The 18,835-nt window shown below is 34.0% G+C and overlaps 1 protein-coding gene and 1 long non-coding RNA gene across 7 annotated transcripts in view; one reads left to right on the forward strand and one right to left on the reverse strand.

The window, feature by feature from the left end:
- Positions 1 to 11,982, reverse strand: part of LOC149803108 (long-chain-fatty-acid--CoA ligase 1-like) — a 134,152-nt gene extending 122,170 nt beyond the window's left edge. The window contains exon 1 of one of the 4 annotated variants that reach the window (XM_089952713.1): positions 11,862 to 11,982. The gene's annotated coding sequence lies outside the window, so the exon portion shown is untranslated. Of the gene's footprint in view, positions 1 to 1,407; positions 1,562 to 6,319; positions 6,447 to 11,674; positions 11,770 to 11,861 lie in introns of those variants that run through there. The other 3 variants (XM_089952715.1, XM_089952714.1, XM_089952716.1) reach the window with 3 other exon arrangements.
- LOC149803109 (uncharacterized) overlaps positions 1 to 18,835 on the forward strand; it is a 108,135-nt gene that overhangs the window by 45,803 nt on the left and 43,497 nt on the right. For 2 of the 3 annotated variants that reach the window (XR_016420136.1, XR_016420135.1), the window contains exon 2: positions 6,364 to 6,543. The exons of the other annotated variant lie outside the window; for it this stretch is intronic. This is a non-coding gene — a long non-coding RNA (uncharacterized LOC149803109). The remainder of the gene's footprint in view (positions 1 to 6,363; positions 6,544 to 18,835) is intronic. 3 annotated transcript variants of the gene reach the window in all.

Genomic DNA, 18,835 nt, shown 5'->3' on the forward strand with positions numbered 1-18,835 from the left:
ATGAGTAAAATGTTTTAATTCAAACAAATCATGAGAAGTCAATTAAAATGCTTGACATGGTTGGTATTATATTAATAAGTAGATACAAATATTTGCAAATGAAAGTGCAAGTAATAACCTCTTGGTTACACATGACATAGGTTAATGATATAAATAACTGGTAATGCAGAAGCACTATGTTAAGGCACAACTTCAGTCTGATAATGTTACAGATTTCTAATTTAGGTTTCTTTTTCCTCAACAGTATCCAATATGGATTTAAGATCATCCAAACTATTCAGAAACCATGAAGATGGTGGACTTATTGTAAACCTGAATGAAGATATCATTGCACAGTAAATGTTTTGAGAACTGTTTCATTATTTGTATATATTCATTAAACACTTAATTTGATAAGTTTAGCATTATACTGATAGCTTGTCATTACAATTTGATATGAAAGGTTCATAATTCAGTACTGCAAGACTGTTAATGGGCTCTAGTTAATAACAAATGTACCAGTCTTCCTAGATTCCATTATCTTTTTCAATTTCTGTTTAATAAAGGAATGAAAGAAAGTATTTAAGCGGAACATGTCAAAATAAGGTTATTTATTTCATGAATTATGTAGTGTCCATAACTGTTTGGACCTTTGTCTGGTACATCAATTTAATTTTTTTTCATGTGCAGTTCTGGAGCTAGAACATGTGGTTGATTATTGCCTATAGGTTCAAACAACAATATCAAAGTAATATTTTCAATTTCCCTTGACCTTTATAGTATATTCGGATAAAGTTCTGCTCCGTTAAAATAGTGTTTCAGCAGGTGTTGAAGAGAGAGTAAGGTTTTATTTGCCTATGACCTACCTAGTCACATAAAAGTTTTTATTTTGTTTGCTTATGCATTGAAGTTTGTTATATTACAAAAAATTAAGGGGCCCCCGAGTGGCCAAGTGGTCTAAAGCGCTCTCTGTTACGGATCACTGCCATCTCACCTCTGTCTGTGTGGGTTCGATTCTTGGATTCAGCCAATGTGGGTATGTGAGAAAGCTTGCCAGTAGCTTCTCGTGGGTCGGTGGTTCTTTCCGGGTTCTTCCTCCACCATTAATACTGGCCACCATATATAGCCTATTGTGTGCTGAAAAATGGTGTTAAACCCTACAACAACAACAAAAATTAAATGTTCAAATGAAAACCATGACTGACTTTACTTATTATATTCACCATGTAGTGTCTGTAACAGAGCCTACTCTACCTCCAGCAAACAAGAAAAAAATAAACTTGTCATTTTCTCTTCAATAAATAAACCATTACATTTTCAGACGTTCAAGTTGTTTCAACAGAATTTTGTGAAGTTGAAATTTGACAACCATGTACAATAAATATCTGGGCCAAATACTGTGATTTACCCGAATGCATGTCATTTTACCTTAATGGAGGCAAACAAGTCCTCAATTCTTTTTTGCAACTCCCCTCTGAATACAAGCTGTAGGTAGCTAAGTAACAGATCCAGTTTTTTTTTGGTGTTTATCAGTTGAGAGAAATTTTTTCAGCTAGATTTACATCCCGACTGGGCTAATGGTGTATATCTCTCAGCATAAATATAATTCCTCAGTCCTGTGGTTACATGAATTCTCTTCACAGATCACTGGTTCTCAGAGTAGTGTTCACATAATATTTGTTTTTTGTTGAACTATGCACAGAAAAAACATTTGGATCAACCATTTGAAGGTAGTTATTAATAGCAGTATCACCCACTGTGAATCAAGTGTGAGCCTGATCAAAATGTATCAAGAAAATGCAAAATAATTATCATATCTACTCACTTATAAGTCCAGTCCAACTGCATAATTGGTCAAAATGATTTCCTATCTACAAGGGATAGCAATAACAAAAGTTTCAAGATGACAAATCAACACCATTTTACTTCAGGAGCAACAAGACATTATAGGAAATATTCTGCTGAAAGCACGATGCCTACAGTCTCAGCCTCGGTTAACGTTGGCACGAGAAAGCCTGCCAGTAGCTTCTCATGGGTCGGTGGTTCTTCCCTGGGTTTTCCAGGGTCCTTCCTCCACCAATTATACTGGCCACCATGTATAGCCTATCTTGTGCTGAAAAATGGCATTAAACCCTACAATAATAACAACAATGCCTACAAGTAACAAAACATTTTTCATAATGGCAACTGTTGTAGCTATTTTGGAGGTCAGATCATCATTACTTTCGTTTAGACCCAACCAGTCACTGTAAAAAGTCTTTTTGAGAAAACCCCATTATTATGATTCTAAGGTCTTAAATTAAGTAGCAAAATGAAGCTAAACCATCAAGATTTGTAAAACGTAATTTAGTTCTCTAAGTTATAAAATCAAAATTAAAGAAGAACTTAGTATAGTAAATTAATTCTTTTTAAATCCTAAAAGGTTCAACAAGTCCAAAAGAATCAAGTGTTCTGAATGAATTCAGGGTCCTTGAATGTGCTGATGTGCTAAGAGTCTTAATGTATCAAAACGGCCCAGAACTCCAATGAATAAATTCAAAATAGTCCCAGAATAATATTTTACTCCAACATGTTAAATGAGCACTTTGTAAATCCAATGAATAATCCAAACAAAAGTTTCCCCTCAAATTATATGTAAACACAACATTAAACACATCTACAGACTGATATTAAAACAAGAACATAAGAAATGAAAAAGATAGGAATACTCTCAACTCTCACTCTTAAATACACACTATGGCTGAATTACAACTTTTAAGTTGCAATACTTCCTACCTGACAGTTGGCATCATTCTGGTACAAACTGATTAAATTAGGTCTCCACTGTCCTATGTAAAGATCTGACAGCAACAGCTTAAAGATCATCTTCTGGAGACCTATGTTATTACCATAATCACTGATTTTATCAACCAATCAAGTCTTTACCTTCGCCTTTTGGAGACTGCGCAGTATAACTGACGATAATGTATGCTGATTGATTTGATTCACTTTAAAATTCTGAAAGCTACATTTAATTTTGGCTAATTCAAAGGTCACTAGAACATTACCCCTAAGTGGTTGCTGTCAGATCTTCATGTAGGGCAGTAGAGATCTTATTTTAATCAGATTGCATTCTGGCACAAATTTTAATATTGTTCTTAAAAGTAGTTAAAAACAGCACATGTTGATGGACAAGACACAATCGACAAAGGGTTTATCAACATTAGTACAGTAAACCTGTTATGAACGACCACCTGTCATTTCCAACCACAATAATAATGCACTGAATGATTTTATTAAATAAATGCTGTCCTGAGCGACCACCTGCTGAATGCAACCAGTGACCGTGATGACTACTATGAATGACTGCATTCCAAAAATGGGGTTAACTCCACCGACCCTTATTTAATCCCTGTAAGAATGACCGCTTATACCATTCTAAATACAAAAATAGGCTGGCTACCAATATTTGAAATTTTTAAGGTATGCTTATAGTATTTTATAGTTTCTGTTGTAAACCAGACTAAAGTAGCTCTAGATTATTCCCACACTTAGCCTGGTTCCCAGCCTTATTGCAGCTAGCGCCCATATGTGTGAGTAGGACCCAGTATCCCTATGAATGACCATATCACGAGAACACAGACAGACACCACTGACCTACATGTAATCATCTGTAACAATGACCACTTGATTAGTAACGACTGTTCTGATCACAAAACAAACAAAAAGAACGAAAACAAAAAAAGTGGATTCTGCCTACTGGTGATAGATGTTACAGTCCATAAACCAGGCTAATGTACATGTCAAACTGCCACTGTTGTGCCACAATTTACATAGTGGTTGTGGATACTGTTTGTCTTCAGAGTTAATCTGTATTGCCTGGGGATAAAAAGGTCTTTGTCTATTAAACCAGCAAGAGAGAATCGTTGATGGGATTCGATTGATAGTGTTAAAGACTTGTGATGTTTATTGTTTGTTCCCTCGATATTACAGTGATTACATCCCAATCACCAAGCTGTTGTCTATTCAAGCTGGTGCGACCGGGTTACACACTTTGTTTTCTTATGTTACTTGTTTAGGCTTGAATAAACAGTAACAAAAGAAAGAGTGAAAACAACAAGCTTTAAAAATATTTAACAAATAGTTTATTTCCCTGCAAAAACTCTGTAAAAATGAAAAAACAAGAACTTATGGTTTTAAGAATCAAATCCAAAAATAATCCATGAATAATCCACAATTCAAATTTTAGAAGTCCTAATAATGAAATGTTCTAATGAATTCAAGTTCGAGTCCCGACAAAAAATCCAAGATGGAAGGCAATAATGTATACTGTATCCTCTGTGGTGTTGTAAACTCTAGTTCTGTGTTATTCACAAACAATAATCCGAGTTTGAATTAACAAAATGTCTTTGTCCAAGAATTCTGTATGAGCACTCCAATTTTTTCAGGAAAAAGAATTATCCTTTAGAATCCAAATAATTTGAATAAACATTAAAATAACTCCAAAACTGACAACAAAAGAACATCTTTATGCACCAGTGTTTTTAAGCCCGACTGAGAAAAATCTCTATAAACAATGACTATACAGTAACTCGAAATACAAAACAAATTCCTGGATGAGGGTCAACTTTCCAGAACCTTCGAGAAGTATTTATGTATAAAAGCACATAGTCCCAACATGACCTTAACAAAAACCAATCATTTTACTCCAAGAATAAGATAACAATAAAAATGTGTTTACTTGTCTCAGTGATTTCTGAAATCAAGGTTGGGAACTAGGTCACCTTAAGATGTTTCAACTGAAGAGTCAAGGTCAAACTATTTTCTGAAAAATATCGAGTTCCTAGTAAACAAAACTACATTATTCTGACTGTAATGAAATAAAAAAAAATTTTTTTTAAAACTTACAAACAATTAAATTAAATCAAATTTAAATTAAATCAAATATACGCGACAGTTTATAAAGTTAATCCATGTATGTCTTCTTTGAATGAAGCCGTTGACTTTTGTCTCTGAGTAAATGATTGTTTATGGATGAGAGAACTATTTCTTTATATTTCATTAATTGTTAGATATGCAATGCACATGTATAGATTTTTCATATTTTCCCAAGGCTCGTCAAAACCATCTATACAGTTGGTATTACAACTGAGCACTAATAATGTTAACTCCATTGAACCTTAATAACAATGAATGAACCTCCATCTAAAATGAGACATATTTTTATGCTGAAGAAAATAATTATTGTAACTGAAAGAAGTGAAAAAGAGCAGACCACTTACAAAATAGCAGTTTAAACAATGGTAAAACAAATTTAGGGTGTTATAAAGGAAAAGGAGTAAATCAGAAACGATTTCATATGTTGATTTATGTACATGTGATCTTCAAGTGTAAATGTGATTTCATGTTTAATGATAGAAGTATATCTTGACTGCTATATATTTTGTTTTCAGGTGAATGCATACAATATTTTAGCAAGAACTATTAATAAAGAATACAAATATGTACAGTGGTTGTGATTATTTTTCTTTGACTTGTTCTAAAACTGGACCTTGGAAACTGATCTTTTTGTAAAAACCTGTTATGAGTGACCACCTGTCTGGTGAGACCATTTTTAATTGGCAGAAGGGGTGGTCTCTAATAAGAGGTTTTACTGAAATAATATCAATATAAACCAGTAATATGCTTACTATGGAATAAATACTGGGCTAAACCAGCTCAATTAGATGCACAAATAAATCTGCAAGAATATTTGTAAAAAAAAAAATTTAATTTTTTTATAAAAATTATATATATATATATATATATATATATATATATATATATATATATATATATATATATATATATATATATATATATATATATTATAATGATTAGTATATATAATGTACTAAGCACTTTAAGTACTGGACTAAACCAGCTCAATTAGATGCACAAATTTTGAGAACTTTTTTTTATAAAAAAAAAAAAATTTTATCCCAGGGGAAAAAACTGCCAAGGCAAGCAATGAAAAACACGGTCAGTCAGCCAACCAGTAACACACAACATTGGGGGTGGGGGCAAGAGAATTATTATTCAATATTGTAAATCCTAATTATTTTCAATAATGATATTTTCATGCACCTTGCAGATGAAGTATATAGCCAACACAACATTTTCCAAATTATTCAACAGCAATGCACCGTTATTGTGATTATGAAGCGAGACTGTAAAAATTTCATGCTTCTGATCAATGGATGTTTCTGCAGTATTGTCCATAGGACATATTCTTTTGAGATTTTCAAGGACATTTCATGCAAAACAGTTTGGGTGTCATACAGAAGTGTTAGACTGAAATAACAAAATTATAAATACTAACCCAATACTTGTCCAAGTTCTGAACCAAGCTACAATTAATTCCAGGCGTTAAATAACTAGTCCCACAGAACAGAGTGTATACCAGAGGACCAAAGCTGGCAAGGTTGTTGGGGTACAAAGTACTGGGCCAGGTTTCATGCAAGAATATTCTACAGCAAGTCCATACAAGGCCAGGTTTGCATGCAGTGTAGCATTGGATTTGACCTGTCTCCCATGATAAAGAAGGTGATTAAATCATGTACCACAACATGCTCCACTACTGAATATTATTAGAAGCTCATGTATCAGTGGCCTGTTACCCTTGAGAAATGACACATGTCAGACCAGGTCAAATATGGGTTGTTTTTTTTAATGCAATATGACTGTTTAAGACAGTAGAATACTATTAAATTAATGAATAACTATTAACAGTTCACCTTGAAATAAAAGTATTTCAAAATCAAGACAATGAGATTTAAATACATTAATAAACCATGGTGTCCAGGATATAATGTTACAACCAAGAGTCTAGTAACAGACAGTCTAGTAGCAATGTTATAACAACAACACATTTAGAATTAAACATGATACTTACTGTATATATTCGCATATATTACCAGTCCAACTTTCAACAACAAAGATCCTGATATGCCATCACATAATGCAAATCAGGATCTATACTGTTGGAACTACAGATGGCTCTTAACAAAATGCACTGACCCAAATCTGGCAGCACAGGATGCAATGGGCAGATTTGCAGTTTACAGGCATATTGCACTTATCTGGGAATATATACTGCATGTATTTCAAATCTCAAGGACACACACACACACATTCCAATGAAAGTAAACAGTATTCCTCTCATAAACAGCAAAACATTTATTAGTGTGCCAACCACAAAAGTACCCATAATTTACAAAAAAATGGCTGATATTTAACCAATCTGAAACCACTATTTGATTTGATTTTTTATTCAAACAGGTAATTTATGCTTTCCACCCCCACCCCCAGGTCAATTTGTCTTCATAATTAAAACAACTCTTTTAAAGCATGCCTGTTATTTTTTTATAAACTCGATATGAATTGTAGATGGTATATTTGTTTGTGAAGAAATAGTTCAAAAGGTTTATTTCTATTTACATTAAAATTAGAATGCCCTGAACACGGGTTGTTTTCTTGTGAAATCTGATCCAATTCTTTTGCAATCTAAAAAACAACATTTCAAGATTTTTCTACTTTTAGAAATGGCAGCTATCTATATATTCAATGGCAAATCAGCAAACAAATCTAAAAGCCCTCCTTGCCAGGTTGCTTTTTTGCGAAGTCTGGTCAAATTCTGAAAAGACTTTGACAAAAGATTCTAAGAAAATCATTAAAAGTTTTTTTTTCTGTTTCCTGTAACAGCAGCCAATATATGATGGCAGATCAGGATCAGTTGCATACATATTAAAATCCTTTGTGGCAATATTTGTCAAAGGTCAAATTCTGCAAAGTGATTGTAAAAAAAAGGCCCTTAATTCTTTTTTTTCAGTTATATTGGACCTACATGAATGCAGATCAACCTCAAATCAGAAAGCCCTTCATGGCAAATTTGTGCAGTGGTTTTTGAAAGGAAATTTAATATAGCGAATGTAATGGATGATGTAAAATTGATTCTGCATACATTATGCAGGGCCATACCATAAGCTCAACTGTTGTTGTTGTTATAGGGTTTAACGTGAGCCTGCCAGTAGCTTCTCGTGGGTCGGTGGTTCTTTCTGGGGTTTTCCAGGGTTCTTCCTCCACCAATTATACTGGCTGCCATGTATAGCCTATCCTGTGCTGAAAAATGTTGTTAAACCCTACAACAACAACAACATACCATTCAAATATTGTTCATTCTTTTTGCCATTTCAATTTTGAGAATGAATTTCTGGATGGTGTATCAAATTGGAATTTAGGATAATTCTTCAAGCAGCTGCCCTTTTTTGAAGTTTGTTTCAATATTATTATCAGCTGCTTTCCCCAAATCGTGCAGCAGTTGTCAAAAGAATAAGAATGGATGCATTGTTAAATAATCTCCAATAGATGAATGAAATATAAAATTTTATCCTTTGGAAAGGTAAATTCTTGAGTTTACTGCAGAATAAATCTTTTTCACTTGCTTAAACCATTCTAGATTCCTATCAACATGAACTTCCAAAAGCTTTTCTGTGTCAACATTTTCAATTTCATTACTGAAGTGAGGACTAACAGAATTGATTTTAATGCCAACTGCTTTTAAAAAAAAGTTTTTAATGTTGCAACAGAGGAATGGCCGCTTTGAAAAAAGATGACTGTGATGTCACATGTTTACATTTGAGCCTGCATCAGAGGTACAATCTGGTCAGTCTCATATGAGAAACTATTTATCCAATAAAATATACACAATGGCGCATCTATCTTGTGCAATAAGAGTATGTAGGAAAAAAATACAGATGATCGTAGGTTGTTCAGCTCTTACTATTATGTATTTCTCTGATGGAGAGACAAAACTATGTCAGAAACGATGACTGTATCCATGTACGCAGATGTCATGTCAATGGAAGAGTTGCACGATGTTGACATCTGCAGCACACATTATGCAAACATGGTTTAAGAAATTTGCCAATGATTATTCTGATGAAAACTGACAAAGAAATTGTTGTTGTTGTTGTTGTTGTTGTTGTGGGGTTTAACGCCATTTTTCAGCACATGATATGCTATACATGGTGGCCAGTATTAATGGTGGAGGAAGAACCGGGGAAAACCCCGAAAAGAACCACCGACCCACGAGAAGCTACTGGCAAGCTTTCTCACATACCCACATTGGCTGAATCCAAGACTCGAACCGGCGCAGACAGAGGTGAGATGGCAGTGATCCGCAGGGATGGTCCTGGCTTTTAAAAAGCTGTCGCCAAAATAATCGCCAACCTCAATATTTTGTCGCCAATTTTCAAAAAGTGTCGCCAAAAAAAGTAGTGTACATTTTTCCAAGTGTTAATTTAGTCTATTAATGTAACAGGCAATGAAAATTACAAAAGATGGATTAGTTAATACTTTAATTACAACAAGCATTAACAAAATGTTACAAAGTGTTACATGAAGATCCGTCGCGATTTTAGGGCTGCCCACTTGTTGAATGCAGTTTCAAAGTCTGATTTTTCACATCTGATTCTCATTAAATTCTCAAGAGATGAGATGCAGAGCTTATTTCTGATGTCAGTTTTTATGAGGTTCATCTTACTGAATCCACGTTCACAGTCCTCAGTGCTGACAGGTGACACCAGTAGTCTCTCAGCAGCCCCCCCCCCATGGCTAGCTTCACAAAGCTTGTAGCGAATTGCTTCCTAAATCCCAAGAATGATCACTGAATGCTGTATAAATTTTCTCGACAAGAAAAATAGGATCTCCATTCCCACGAATGAAACTTACACGAGTCAACACCTGGCAATATTGGACCGTATATATAAGCGTAAATTCACACCCAATTTAGGGATTCTTTCACTCCTGTATTTTGAGAAATAAATAATTATTATTAATTATGCAAAACTGTTTTTTTTTTTTGCTATTTCTTGTTGCGGAGTTTAAGTCTCTGCAGCCGTAACACGGGACTGATGGCAAAAGGAAAAGATCAATGAGTAAAATGCTGCACTGGCGACAGATGTAATTGTGATTGAGATTTTTTCCATTTGCTTTGTATTTATACACAGTAGTCGGTACTTCAAAGGTTATCAGTTTTCTATGAAGGTTCAGCAAAACTATTGTATTGGTATATGTATAAAAAAAAAACAGAAGGATTAACCATACAATTAATTGTATCTGTTCTATTCGCGTCTTCAGAAGTGGGTCAGTTGTAGGTATAGTGCGGTAGCATGATTGACTGTATCGCAGCATACAGTACTCAGCCCAGATGTCAGCATAAGCAGATTATGATGTAACAATGCACTGTAAAGATAGGGTTGTCAATAAGAACAAAGGATCGTTTGTGTAACAGATTGATTCCAATGCATTGCTTAGTCAAGTTTATGGCTTCCTTTCGTTCTGGCTTTAAATTTATTCAGTCCAAATCCATGATTGTATGTACAAATTAAATAACCAAAAAGTATGTCGCCAAAAAAATCGCCAGATGGGATATTTTTGTCGCCAATAAGGAAAAAAAATCACAATTTGCGACATTGGCGAAGCCCAGGACGACCCCTGGATCCGTAACAGAAAGCGCTTTAGACCACTCGGGGCCCCAACAAAGAAATTGTGTTGTCTCATGATAATTCAACTCTCATATTTTTAGTCCAATCAATACAAGTTTCTTCCATAGGAATTAAAATGAATCTCCTCAAACTCCCGCCTCAACCCTAAACTCATAAAGACAGCTAACAGTTTTCAACTGCCAGATAGCTTGCAAACCAAACTGACAAATCTTAAAACAATCTTTCTAAATCATCAGCCAAACTGGTAAGCTGAAAAGAATGACATTCATTGTTTCTATTTAATTATCATATATTGGTGATCTCCATAAAGGTATACTTGTAAACTCACGTATGCCCAGTCCTGATAGTTTGGGACCTACTCATTAACATTCAAAGATCGTGTTTTCTTTCTATATCTAAAGATAACAAATATTGCAACAAAATATGATGGATTTAAAGGTTTTACAAATCAGAGCAAGAGTACCCTTTTTCAAGCTATTTGACAGTCACATAGAGCCCGCAGAAATGTAAAATATGATACTAGCAAATGGATGCCTTTTCATGTTCCGTTGACATACATCTGAATTTGTTGCAATGCAACGGTAGTCAAGGTATGCGGAAGTAAGTTCAAATAAGTTCATGTTAGGGATATATTTCTTGAATGAAATGAACCAGTGCTTACAGTTCCAATAAACATAATATATTTTTATTCGGTTCGTTAAAGAATAATATTTTAACTTAACCCGATTTCGGCATTCCCTGCTTTCATCGCTTTCCAGTCAAATTAAATGTAGGCCAACAAAACTTGAAAACAGGTCCATTTCTTTTGTGAGACTTTGAACTTATTAGAGAAAAGACACCAGAGTAAGTAAAGTCTGACTAAAACATTATGACTTTACATCGTATAAAAGCAACGTTATTTTAGTTGACAGTTGTGTGAAATATTCCTGAAAATTTGACTTTCGTAACGATGTTAGGTCGATATTAAAACACGCTACACTGCGCCGTTAATTAGGCTGTAAGACCTTAACGCCCACAACTTAAATATCAGCGTGGAGGTCTTACATGTAGGACTATAGATAGAAGCAACGATAAGACCAAGTGAGTGTTATCATTATCGATATTATAATATGTTGGATGACCCCAGCTGTAGCCTACATAAAACACACACAAAAAATCGCAACTCTGACCTTGACAATAGTACCTGGACTTCAGCCACAGCTGTATCTAAGAAAAACAATTTAGAGCCGGTACGGTCATTCACCCCATAGCTAGAACACGAAATACGCAGCCGAGTCGAATTACAGAAACTACCTTCATTACAATTATTTGTATTTAATCTATTATAGGGAAACAAAAACAATTGTTGAAAATTACCTTTACTTGTTGTTGCCGCCAAAATTTTAACGATTTTCAAGTAAATTGTTTATGCCACACTCGACACATGTACACGAGAGGAAGTGACGTCATCTATTTTCGGTCCTTCTAAATACTGCAACGAGCAAACACATATGAAAAATCTGAGATTATACTGGGAAAATATTTAATATTGCTACAGCATTAATACCGTTTATATACGCTTTATTTGCTTGTTTGTTGTTTTAATGTCTATTTGTATTCATTGTTGTAGTGAATTAAGGTATATATCCTAAAAACATTTTAGGTCCCATAAATTACATCTTTTTTTAATAAATCTTGGTTACATTTTATGTCATTTACTATTTATGAAGAGTTCCTCGTGTATATATTATTATTATTATTATTATTATTATTATTATTATTTTTATTATTAAGACTATATGGTCTTAAACTAAGTAACAAAAAAGAGAGAGAAAAAAAAACAGTTTTGCTACATTCAACAAATAATTTATTTCTCTAGAGTACAAAGTGAAAATTTAAAAAGAATATGCAATATTGTGAATCGAATCCCAAATTGTCCAAAAGGAAATTTTTTATTACAAGTCCAAATAAATAGAGTCCCACTGGTATTCTAAAATAAATTATGATATTCATTGTGTTGATGTGCATGTAGTCTCAAATGAGCTAATGTGCCAGTGAAATAGAGTGTGATATGTTAAAAGTCTTTTGATGTATCACAATTATATAATCCAAAAGGAACTTGTCTGAATTCAATGTCATTAAAATAATGTTTAAGTTCAAGAATATTATTGAGCACTTTGTAATTCCATTAAATAATAATTTTAATAAATATGTGTGTGATTTGGATTTTTAACATAAATAAAAACACTTTCCTGTGAATGTACAAGAGTTTGTTTGTCAGGGTATTTGATATGAACACTAACTATTTGATGGCTTGAAGCCTACATTTTCCCTTGAGCTATATAACATAACACTGGAACTATCCTGGCCAAGGCAAGGCAGCATCTAAAAAGGATGGTCATTCAATGTTCCTCTAATATATCAAAGGGCGAAGTTGTTTTGCTTTCCTAACAGAAGAAGGCAAAATTTATGTTTTTTAGGCAACTTAGTTGCCCACTCCACTTCAGTTGGTAGTGTGATCCCTGCAGGTAGTAGCATTTCTCCTAAGGTATCGAGATCCCTGAATCCACATGTTGGTCACTTCTTTACACTGGAAAGTACCACTGTTCCCGGGGGCCCCGAGTGGCCGAGTGGTCTAAAGCGCTCTCCGTTACGGATCACTGCCATCTCACCTCTGTCTGCGTGGGTTCGAGTCTCGGATTCGGCTAATGTGGGTATGTGAGAAAGCTTGCCAGTAGCTTCTCGTGGGTCGGTGGTTCTTTCCGGGGTTTTCTCGGGTTCTTCCTCCACCATTAATACTGGCCGCCATGTATAGCCTATCGTGTGCTGAAAAATGGCGTTAAACCCAACAACAACAACAACAACAACCACTGTTCCCTCCTGGGATTGGCATGCTGTCAACTTCTTTACATCAAGAAGACGTGCCACTGATTTATCCCTGGGATGGATGGGGTCCACTAGACAAAAAGAACTGGTCACCTTCTTCCTGCCTCTACAGAAGCAGCTGCTCATCTGAACATAACGAGCACAAATGACATCTGTCCATGTGTATAATGAGCACAAATGACGTCTGTCCATGTAAATAATGAGTACAAATGACGTCTGTCCATGTAAATAACTTAGTACTTGCCAAGATTGTCTGAAGTAGGTTTTCTATAACCGCATTTGCCTATTTCTTATCGTATGCTGAGAGGCTAAAATGAAATGAGAAAAGCAAACAAATGACCAGAATAAAATTGAAGATAGCAATATTTGTGTAAACACAGGTAGCAACATGGGGGACAAAAATGTGTAAACATCACTCAGCTAGCATGTGCACAAATATCAACACAGTTTCACAAAAAGACACTGTAAAATGTAAATAAACACAAGGAAATTGGGAAAAGAATGTCAACTGAAACCAGTAATAGATACAATAGAAAGAAATGTCAGAAGACACTTGAATCAGCAAAAATCTTGATAGCCGAGACACACGTTATTCCATACCAAGTCCAAGAAAAATGAAGGATGATATTCCAAATGATGTGAGGCATGTAATTTGAACAATGTTCATTTTATGTCTAGGCCTTTATTTACTCATTGGAAGAGTGAATCAACCTTACCTTAGAATGGGGACTGGTGCCAGTAGGATTGTGTGTGTGTGTGTGATTTTGAGTTTTAACAATATTTCAGTCATTTCACAACAATCAATCTGCAGTGTGGCAGTTTATAGTGATGTCTAGCACTGGGGCATCATGCCACAGACATGTAGCATGATATCCCACCCAGTCACATTATTCACATGACACCAGGCCGACCTGTCCTAACACTAACCTTTTAATGCTGAGTGCCTAGTGAGACAGCTGTTAGTACCATTTATTATTAGTCTTTGACATGACTCAGCTGGGGTTCGACCTCCTACATCTGTGGAGGACGCTCTAACCACTAGGCCACTGGAGCGGTCTAATTTGAACATGTAAATCCACCCAAATCAAAAACTGAACATAACAATAAAACTGATTCTGCTTTGGCTGTTTGGCAATAATTAGTAATTTTTCAAGTAAACAACATCGATATAAAAAGTTAAGACACAATAATAGAGCCAAGATGTAGGTCAGTTGCCTCTCTAAAACATTCAAAGTTATAAACAAGTTTAGGAATTTCCAAGTGGAAAATTGATGTCCTACATTCAGATTCATTTGTATTCATGAAAAGTACTATGAAAAGAGATGCACAAAGACATTTTAAAATCCTAGCTAGAAAATGAAACATGTTTTATCTAAGATGCTGAGTTTTGGAGTAGCCTACATGGTCCTTTTAAGAATTTCATTTTGTGATTTTATTTTGCCATATGGTAGTTGAATTTCTTTCACCCTTAATTGTTACTTTTCTCTCTTACTTTTTATTGTCCATGAGAAGTCCTTGAATAAATTTATCAAATATTTAATTTTGGAAAGTTTTGAAACATGCAAAAGCAAAATTAAGACAGAAAATGTCACTGAAAAGAAAGCACAAAGAACATATGTAGCTTTAAAATAGTGTACTTGTAAATTATCATGATGTTGGTAATATTTATTCAGAATAATTCTTTATGATCACTAAAGCTAAAGAAAATCTTGATTTCATTATTTGTATTGTCTTTCATTGTAATTGGCATCATGTGATAATTGTAAAGGTGACTGCTTCTGCAAATAAAATAAATTATCACAATCCAACTAAATATCTGTTAATGTTAAGACTAAAATAAGTTTACAGCTGTATTAAAATTTGCTATATTATTTGCACACCCTCCCATTTGTTTGTACCCTTCTAAAAATGTTAAAAATAAAAGACATCAAGGGTATAAAAAAATGTACATAACTTGGTCATTTCATTCTTCTATTTATAAATTCAAACCTGATTGTCACCAGGGTGTCCCACACACAGTCAAGTTGTTGGCATTTTGAACCAAACAGAAATTTCTTTAGTAACATGGTTCATTGTTTTTAATAATCTTGATAATTCTGTACATTTTGGAGTTACAACTCTTTGAATATGTGTATACAAGAGGTCTTCCTTGTTATTTGTTCAATTTGCTTAGAAATCGTAAGCTTAAACATTGCAAATATTGGATGCAGATGACATAGTTTTTACTGAAATGGAGTGTTCTAGAAACCAGAAAGGGACAGTGAATGGTCTGTTTGCTTGTTTACATCAATAATTTTGGTTAAAAACTTCAGTAAGTTGTTGTTGTTATGAATTTCTCTTCATTGTTTTGGTATACACATTGTATATGATATGGAAGTGCTACTGTAATCCAGTTAACACTTGTCAACACACATTGTGTATGGTATGGAAGTGTTACATTAATCCATTTAACACTTGTCCCACACATTGCATATGGTATGGAAGTGTTACAGTAATCCATTTAACACTTGTCCCACACATTGTATATGGTATGGAAGTGTTACATTAATCCATTTAACACTTGTCCCACACATTGCATATGGTATGGAAGTGTTACAGTAATCCATTTAACACTTGTCCCACACATTGTATATGGTATGGAAGTGTTACAGTAATCCATTTAACACGTGTCAACACACATTGCATATGGTATGGAAGTGTTACAGTAATCCATTTAACACTTGTCCCACACATTGTGTATGGTATGGAAGTGTTACATTAATCCATTTAACACTTGTCCCACACATTGCATATGGTATGGAAGTGTTACATTAATCCATTTAACACTTGTCCCACACATTGTATATGGTATGGAAGTGTTACATTAATCCATTTAACACTTATCTTACACATTGTATATGGTATGGAAGTGTTACATTAATCCATTTAACACTTGTCCCACACATTGTATATAGTATGGAAGTGTTACATTAATCCATTTAACACTTGTCCCACACATTGCATATGGTATGGAAGTGTTACAGTAATCCATTTAACACTTGTCCCACACATTGTATATGGTATGGAAGTGTTACAGTAATCCATTTAACACTTGTCAACACACATTGTTTATGGTATGGAAGTGTTACAGTAATCCATTTAACACTTGTCCCACACATTGTGTATGGTATGGAAGTGTCACATTAATCCATTTAACACTTGTCCCACACATTGCATATGGTATGGAAGTGTTGCAGTAATCCATTTAACACTTGTCCCACACATTGGTGTATGGTATGGAAGTATTACATTAACCCATTTAACACTTGTCCCACACATTGCATATGGTATGGAAGTGTTACAGTAATCCATTTAACACTTGTCCCACACATTGGTGTATGGTATGGAAGTGTTACATTAATCCATTTAACACTTGTCCCACACATTGTATATGGTATGGAAGTGTTACAGTAATCCATTTAACACGTGTCAACACACATTGCATATGGTATGGAAGTGTTACAGTAATCCATTTAACACTTGTCCCACACATTGTGTATGGTATGGAAGTGTTACATTAATCCATTTAACACTTGTCCCACACATTGCATATGGTATGGAAGTGTTACATTAATCCATTTACCACTTGTCCCACACATTGTATATGGTATGGAAGTGTTACATTAATCCATTTAACACTTATCTTACACATTGTATATGGTATGGAAGTGTTACATTAATCCATTTAACACTTGTCCCACACATTGTATATAGTATGGAAGTGTTACATTAATCCATTTAACACTTGTCCCACACATTGCATATGGTATGGAAGTGTTACAGTAATCCATTTAACACTTGTCCCACACATTGTATATGGTATGGAAGTGTTACAGTAATCCATTTAACACTTGTCAACACACATTGTTTATGGTATGGAAGTGTTACAGTAATCCATTTAACACTTGTCCCACACATTGTGTATGGTATGGAAGTGTCACATTAATCCATTTAACACTTGTCCCACACATTGTATATGGTATGGAAGTATTGCAGTAATCCATTTAACACTTGTCAACACACTTTTACAATCAAAGAAGTAGATACATGCTACTTTGAACTCAATAAACATAGTAGTAATATATGGACAGTTTCTAAATATTGATTATGATTAAAATATACATATTATTACATCTGCAACTTTCTATTTCTGTTGAGTGGTATAGTTTATAAAATTTCATGTTTTTCTGTAATTTACATGAAAGAAATACTTATCCAATTAATTGTTTGCAAGTATTCACACCTCAGTATAGACATAGTTCAACATCAAATGATTAAAGGGGTGTAGCTGGCAAATGACATCAGCAAAGGAATTAATCAAATACTAATTATGATAAAACTTCATTCAAAAATTTGCTGATTAATGTCAACAAAGGAGATTATCAAATGCTAATCACCTACAAACTTCTAACTTCTTTCTCTTTGATAATAGTGCACAGCGATTAATCTGTACTCTATAGAGACTGCATGACACTTCACAGATGAATTTTCACTCCATATGTAATAACTGCATTCTTGATGCTGATGGAGGCTTGTGTAACTATCACAGGACAATCGTATTACAACCAGTGGTTTTAATTCTTGCCAGTAAAGTACTGACCCCCAGACCGCATCTCTATGGTACGGTTGTATGGGTAATAAATGTCTTAATAGTACAATGTATATGACTCTACCAGTTTACTTGCACCACTGATTATATCATATACAATGGACTTTCAGAGATGTTGATCCTTTTTTCTTTTTTTTTTGTAGTTTGGTCATTATTTGGAATAATAATAATACAACCATTTGGTAGGAAGTAAATAACACAAGTACATGTAGTAATGAAAATAACAACTATAAAGAAGTAAAGTAACACTGACACAGTACATATATAAATATTGTTATAATATAAAGATAAAAATATATGATCCACCAGATTTATAAAAAGCTGACAATGGACTGATCAATTCAAATTATAAACATGTTTGCATGATAAAAACATTGCTTTGTTGGCTGTAACAACTTAGTTTTTTTAAAGCCAAGATAAGGTACCATTATTTAAAGAGTCAGCCTAAATATTTGTGCTTGTATACCATTTTTGTGTTTTTATTATCTAGTATGAAGTTTTGTCCTTTATTAAACATTTACCTTACATGTACAAAAATCTCATAATTTTGTATTTTCAATACTGAGGATTATTTTCGAGGTTTTACATTAAAATAAAAAACTGTTGATCATCTTTTTTATGACTGTCTCATAGGCAATATTAATTAGTGTCATTGGCATGCATGTCTTTCTCATAGGCATTAATAATTAGTATCATTGGCATGTATTTCTTTCTAATAGGCAATAGTATTTAGTGTCACTGACATGCATGCCTTTCTCATAGGCATTACTAATTAGTGTCATTGGCATGTATTTCTTTCTAATAGGCAATAGTATTT

The sequence above is a fragment of the Sinohyriopsis cumingii genome, chromosome 3 (assembly GCF_028554795.1).
Source record: "Sinohyriopsis cumingii isolate HCF-2022 chromosome 3, ASM2855479v2, whole genome shotgun sequence".
Lineage (NCBI taxonomy): Eukaryota > Metazoa > Mollusca > Bivalvia > Unionida > Unionidae > Sinohyriopsis > Sinohyriopsis cumingii.